Source organism: Sinocyclocheilus grahami, unplaced genomic scaffold, assembly GCF_001515645.1.
Source record: "Sinocyclocheilus grahami isolate Dianchi unplaced genomic scaffold, SAMN03320097.WGS_v1.1 scaffold347.1, whole genome shotgun sequence".
NCBI classification, from domain to species: Eukaryota; Metazoa; Chordata; class Actinopteri; order Cypriniformes; family Cyprinidae; genus Sinocyclocheilus; species Sinocyclocheilus grahami.
Window position 1 is genome coordinate 1,136,936 of NW_015505526.1, and position 7,678 is coordinate 1,144,613.

The following is a 7,678-nucleotide window of genomic DNA, read 5'->3' on the forward strand; positions in this document are numbered from 1 at the left end:
GGGGGGGCTTGATATTTGACACTGATACTATTGATATTGATACTTAATAAGGGGCTACCACAGTTTTTGGAGAGCCTGTATAATCTGTTATCAGGGTTGTTATAGTTAAATAAATAAAAAAGTTACTTGAAATAAAATAAATATTAACTGAAATAAAAAAAAATCAGCTAGTTGTCAAGCTGGCAACATTTCTCATTTTAACTGAAATAAATAAAAACTATGTAGAAAAAATCAAAAAGTGACCAAAACAACTAAATCTTCAACCAAAATTAAACTGAAATGAAAATTCTGTGATAGTAAAATTACACTGTATTATTGTATCATATAACAAAATATGAAACCAATAAAACATGCATTATAATAATTATTATTATTATATTAATTTTTTTTTATATATATATTCAAATATTACCTATCTATATATCCCATAGTTTTATGTATTGTATATTTGTGTATTTCAGTCAATCCACTTTTTCATTATTTCTGTTTTTATTTCTATGATTTTGGTAGACTTTCTGTTTGGTATTTCACAGAAATGAAAATGTGTGCTCATGAGCCTGATCCAGATGAAGCACTGCTGCCATCTGCCCATCACCATGGCAAGCCAATTTCGTGCAATCTATGAGCCTATATATAGACGGTGCGTTCCAAACGGGATATATCATGGCCGCCATATTGAAGGGTCATTACAAACCGAAGTGCCCAAAACTGGCCACTTCAAAGGGCCCTTCGGAATGAAGGATTTCGAAGGGTACAATTTATGGATACTCCGGGCTCCCATGATGCTTTGCGCAGATTCTTTGCATGATGAAGGCGCCTCCGTGTGGGCACGTGATGATGACGCAGAGGGCACTTCGAGGAACAGGTGTTTGGTCCCCTACTACACCCTTCAACCCTTCAAAGCTCTCACTCCGGAGGGTAACCCCTTTGAAGGGATTAGGGCATAGGGATGAGTCCTTCCGAATGGAACGCAGGGACAATCAGCTGCATTGTTAGTCACTACCAGTGTTGGGGAAAGTTACTTTTAAAAGTAATGCATTACAATATTGCGTTACTCCATAAAAAAGTAACTAATTACGTTACTTAGTACAGCGTTAAGTTACTTTTGCGTTACTTTTAAAATCTGGACAGGGCTTGCTTGTTTGTTTGTTTTTTTTTAAAGTTATATTTCTGGCAAATATAAAAGCTTTTCACACCAAAAGTGAAATTAATAAACCTCAGGCTGAAGGGAAAGTACATTTACATCCGTACAGTAGAACGCAGAAGAAGACATTTCAACACACTTCAGCAGTAAAAAAGACACACAAATGTTTGTCTAGAGTCATTTGTGCTTATTAGTACGCTTGAACTGGATCATCGAAGCTCAGAAGCAAAGACATTGGTTAATAGAATGGGATTAAATACATAAATGATATTTGTGTTGTTTAACATTTAATTATTGCAGGTTTGCGTCATATTCTGAGTTGCATTATTTTTATTCATTTTGAGGAATACTGAATCTGTGTTTGTTTTGTTTTTTTGTGAGTGAGATGAATTAATGCATATTCATATTTATTTTAGAACTACAGTAACATCTGATTTCTCTCAGCATGGGGACAGGAGAGCTGTCAGTCAGTAAATTGGAAAAAAAAAAGTAACTTGCGTTACTTATTTGAAAAAGTAACTCTCTTGTAAATTAAAAAGTAATGCGTTACTTTACTAGTTACTTGAAAAAAGTAATCTGATTACGTAACTCGCGTTACTTGTAATGTGTTACCCCCAACACTGGTCACTACACACCTGTATGATTTCACCACGCTACGCATATTATATTGTTCAACTCTTAAATGTCAGTCCAATCATTACTGACACATCTTTATATCAACTAGCGCATGAAAATGGGTTCCAAAGCTGATAGTTCCATTCTGTTTTAAAATAAATATAGCAAGCAATTCTCTTCAGCTGATGGATGTGATACTGTAAAAGTCATAGGCTATTTCTTTTTTTTGAGAAAGGACACTATTTTGGTTCATTTTTAATGTCAGCCTATTTATTTCTGTTTCATACATGGCATAGGCCTACATTAACATGACTTTTTTTTCCCTTCGTTGAGATTTTTGGTTCAAGTTTAAAGTATTATTGACTTATTTACCCTCCTGTGTTGGAAATGATTATGTCAGTGCATCTTACTGGTTTAATTCCAGGTTATAAATGTTAATTAATCTGGCATTTCTCAATGGAACATGTTTTCTATTAAATTATTTCTGCTTCCCACTGTGCGCACTATTTGCAATTGCACTGATTTTCATTATTTATGAGGCTCTGATCCCACAGAGAGCAAATGAGGGGGTTCATTTATCAAGAAGCAACCCTCTGACAGCGTGCTAACACTTAGAAAGAATAACTGTTCAAATTAGACTCAATTTAGTCTGTGCATTATTCAGCTGAATGAAGATCGTTGAAAACGTATTATAAGAGTCTTTATGTAAGACAGAGGAGACGGTTCATGTTTTCATTTGATTATTATTTTAATTATGTGGTTGCATGAGTCTAGTGCATGTAAAATCAATGCTGCACATGTGAATAGCATCTGTTATTATTTGTCAACATGTTGCATGTGTAAAAATCACAGTGTTGCTGTGAAGAGACGATGTGAACAGTAGATGGCAGTGTGTAAATATGAACAGATCTCAGCACAGTTCACAGTTTTGCTGCAGAATTTCAACTATCAACATATCAATATAAGTGCATTTATTCAAGTTTTAGCACTCTACAAGATATATAGACATAATCTGTTGTATTACAGTTTTTTTATTGTTATTCCTAATTGTTCACCCCCCCCCCTCCTTTAAGAGAACTACAGGATATTGCAATCCCATGTTGCCAGGGGGGGTCTAAATATTAGACTTTTGGAATTTAGAAAAAGTGCAAGTCAGAATGTTGCTTTTAAATAAATAGCTAGTAAAATAATATAATATATATAATACATATAAAAATATAATATTTTAAGAAAAATAAAATAAGCAGATAAATAGATGCACTCTTTAACTTGATTAGCTTTTCATATATATATATTTATATCTGATGAAAAATGTTGCTTTTAAATAAATAGCCAAAATAAAATAAAATAATAAAAATAAATAATAAATAGTAAAACAATCAAATAAAAATAACAAAAGGTGCACTGATAGTTCTTAGACTTCACCAAATAAGGAAAAGTACAATTAGAAATACTCTTAAATAAATGGCTGATAAAATAAAACAAAATATAAAATATTTTAAATATAAAATATAAAAGTATAACACTTCAGTAAATAATAAAAAATGTGTTTAAGAATGTTGCTTTTAAAGAAATACCTGGTAAAATAAAATAATAAAAGGAAGTAAAAAAATTTAAATAAAACAATATAATAAATAGATGCACTGATGATTCGATAAAATGAAATAAAACGTTGCATGATATTTCATTTTGCTTCTTTTTCAGTTTTGTACTTGTTTAATTTGCAGTAATGTAAATGGTTCTTAGACTTAAGAGAAAGTTGCTCTTAAATGGCTTGTAAAATAAGATCAAATAAAACATAATTAGATGTTTCATCTTGACTTTTTTTTGTGTGTTCTTTTTTTGTTCTTTGTGCCTGGTTCTTAGACTTCAGTAAATAAGGAAAAGCGTGATTGCAGGCAGTTTTTCTCTGGAACAGTGTATGTGAGCTCGGAGGAAAGCGTCCCCTGTGTGCTACAAACCCATCCTGACGAATAATGTGCTTTGCTTTGAGTTGTGCTGGTGTTGTGCTCTTTAATGAATGATGATCTGCGAGCTGCCGTCCTTTGTGCTGTTTGCTGGTTCTGGCAGGTTTTCAGTTTCGAGCAATCAGCACATTCTCATGAAATATAAACACATTTGCCTTGTTAAAGGTCTGATCTGCGGTTACGCCACAAGCCCAATTGATTCCCACTCAAACTGAATCTGAATGTGTTTTTCATCGCAGTTTCTGTTCAAACGATCACAGGAGGCAGGCGGCATCTTTACATTTCTAGCATCACTGTATGTGTTGTGGTGTATTTATTTGTTCTTTAAATGGCACTATTTGTCCTATTTGTGCTTTTCTCTTCACTCCACTGAGGCCTGAGATTATTGACCAAGCTGGTTTAGAGATGGTAGACCACTTTGGACCGGGAACAAACCAGCTTATACTGTATGATACAGTGTGTTTTCTAGAAGGAATACAGACCTAATTCTACAGACCTGGTATTTAGCTTGATTATTTATTTATTTTTGTAAATCTAGCACATTTGCAGGTGAACATGAAATCCAGTCTTATTATATTTTTTATGTAGTTTTTAGATTTGTGTACCTTATCTGACCCTCTTTTACTTTGCCCTCCAAAACACACCTGGTCTGAACAACCATCCTCCCATATTTATTTATGGAAATATACAGATATTTATTTATGGAGCTGTTGTACAGATGTGCTTGTAAAGGTGACCTTCAACGTCTAGATGTTTTTTTATCCTGCTGTTCTTACATTTTCTGTACATTTTGAAAATACAATGATTTCTACCAGTTTGTTTGTTTGCTTATTTAAAACATTTGTAAATGGTTTAGATATAACATGTTATGGCTGCAAGTTATTTATTTTTTCATTATTTGCATAAATTGTTGTATTTAAAGTGTTAAAGTGTTAATTATTATTCCTCATTGTTCTCCTACCCCCCTTAAAGATGAAAAGAAGATAAGAATGTTGCTCTTAAATACCTGGCTAAATATGTATTTATTTATGTATTTGCATATGTAATATTTATTTGCTCCCCTTAAAGAGGAAAAGAAGATATTGCAATGCAATGGTTAATACAAATGTTACACCTGTTTAAATGCATGTATGTATCTCATTTTTAATTATGCATAAAAATGTTGCTTTTATTTATTTATTTATGCCCCTTAAAGGAAAAGAGAAGATATTGCATTGCTGTAAATAAGAATGTTGTTCTTCAACAATTATTGTATTACGGTAAAATAAAATAAAAGTCATATTTAATAGTAGGCCTATATAACAAGTTTTAACCTAGGACCCTCAATATAAAACTCTTGATTTTCTCAGTAACACATTATGTTAACTTTAATAAAGAGCATTTGAATTGCATTGACCATTCGCAAATCAAGGTTAATGAATTAATAGTATGAGATGTAATGAATCCGTCCCGTGTTTGTGTTTTATGTTCTCCACTGACAGACCCCAGTGACAGTGAGCGGGGCCCGTGAATGATGATGGTCTGTGCGGCGCTGACATGCGCAGTGCGCGGATGCTGTTCGCTGGATGTGTGTGTGTCCGTCCGCTGATTTCATCTCACACACGCGCTCCTCTCCTCCATTCTGTAGGATCTTCCTCCGGAGCGGCGGCGGGGTTTTACGGTACGTGAGTCTGTTTGTATATGTAAATAAACGCGTTTGCAGCAGCGCGCGCTGGACGCGTCTCAAAGCAAGACGCTCGTGCAGCAGTATGTATGGAGGTAAACACACGCGGCGTTGAGATGCATGCAGCGGTTTTTTTTTCATGCACTTCATAGTCAGCAACGTTTTTGTTCCAATCCAACAGCAATTTTGGACATAAACATAGTCGTGTTCCAAGTCAGCGCCAGTTTGGACATCAGAACTGTGTGTGAAGCAATTTTGAACATGATAATAGACGTATTCCAAGTCAACAACAGTTTTGGGCAACATATGTGTGCGTGTAGCATTTTTGGGCATCATAATAGACACTTCCAAGTCAGCAACATTTTATGACTCTGCGTCTATGATGCAGTTTGTAGGTTTTGAGACGCAGCCTGTGTATCAGACGGCCTGTTGCAGTGAATCTCATGTATGGATAAAACATGTTGACGTCTGGAGAAGCTGTTTTAGGGTTTTATTTTTAGGACTGTGTGATGTGTTGTTTTTGTTTACAGCCAAATGACTTCATGAGCTGATGGGATGTAAAGAAAATCACTGATTTACTGTGGTACATGAACACTTGTTTTAGTAAAGTGCAGGAAAAAATCTATCTATCTATCTATCTAAAGCACAAGCTTTTGTTAATTCTTTAGTTAAATTCAACTGATGGATATGCTGTTGTGCAGTGATTGGTTACTGTATTTAATTTTGCGTTCCCTATGTATGTGTACTTCCATAATGTGACCTATTTAAGAAAACCCACAGGGTGGAACTGTATTTTATTCATTAGGAATTGATTGGATCATGAAAAGGGGTGTTTCATAGCAGAATGAAAGCCGTGGTTTGGAGGGAGGAGGTCGAAAGTATGTGGGATTCATGATGTCAGATGAAAAGGAAAGTCAGTTTAGAGGCAGAGCAAGTTCTTACAATTTGATGAATGATTATAAAGTCAAACTTTTTTTTTCTTCAGAATGTGCAATATGACATATGGAAGCCTGTTTCCACCACAATTCTAACTGTTTTCTTGCAGTTCTGACTTTGTTTCTCACAATTCCAAGTTTACATCTCACAATTCCGAGTTTACATCTCACGATTCCGAGTCTACATCTCACAATTCCAAGTTTATCTCACAATTCCAAATTTACATCTCACAATTGCAAGTTTACATCTCAGAATTCTGAGTGTATTTCTCTGTATTCCGAGTGTATTTCTCACAATTCCAAGTTTACAACTCTGAATTCCGAGTGTATTTCTCACAATTCCAAGTTTACAACTCTGAATTCCGAGTGTATTTCTCACAATTCCATGTTTACATCTCACGATTCCGAGTTTACATCTCACGATTCCGAGTTTACATCTCACAATTCCAAATTTACATCTCACAATTCCGAGTGTATTTCTCACAATTCCAAATTTACATCTCACGATTCCGAGTTTACATCTCACAATTCCAAGTTTATCTCACAATTCTGAGTGTATATCTCACAATTCCAAATTTACATCTCACAATGGCAAGTTTACATCTCAGAATTCTGAGTGTATTTCTCTGAATTCCGAGTGTATTTCTCACAATTCCAAGTTTACAACTCTGAATTCCGAGTGTATTTCTCACAATTCCAAGTTTACAACTCTGAATTCCGAGTGTATTTCTCACAATTTCATGTTTACATCTCAGAATTCCGAGTTTACATCTCACGATTCCGAGTTTACATCTCACGATTCCGAGTTTACACCTCACGATTCCGAGTTTACATCTCACGATTCCGAGTTTACATCTCACAATTCCGAGTGTATTTCTCACAATTCCAAATTTACATCTCACGATTCCGAGTTTACATCTCACGATTCCGAGTTTACATCTCACGATTCCAAGTTTATATCTCACGATTCCGAGTTTACAACTCAGAATTCCGAGTTTACATCTCACGATTCCGAGTTTACATCTCACGATTCCGAGTTTACATCTCACAATTCCGAGTTTACATCTCACAATTCCAAGTTTACAACTCTGAATTCCGAGTGTATTTCTCACAATTCCATGTTTACATCTCACGATTCCGAGTTTACATCTCACGATTCCGAGTTTACATCTCACGATTCCGAGTTTACATCTCACGATTCCGAGTTTACATCTCTGAATTTCGAGTGTATTTCTCACAATTGCAAGTTTGCATCTCTGAATTCCGAGTTTACATCTTAGAATTCCGAGTTTACATCTCAGAATTCCGAGTTTACATCTCAGAATTCCGAGTTTACATCTCACGATTCCGAGTT

At 34.8% G+C, this 7,678-nt stretch overlaps 1 protein-coding gene across 1 annotated transcript in view; it reads left to right on the plus strand.

Moving 5' to 3' along the window:
* Nucleotides 1-5,244: 5,244 nt before the first annotated feature.
* LOC107548413 (alpha-(1,6)-fucosyltransferase-like) overlaps nucleotides 5,245-7,678 on the plus strand; it is a 105,437-nt gene continuing 103,003 nt past the window's right edge. The window contains exon 1 of the mRNA XM_016229077.1: nucleotides 5,245-5,386. The gene's annotated coding sequence lies outside the window, so the exon portion shown is untranslated. The remainder of the gene's footprint in view (nucleotides 5,387-7,678) is intronic.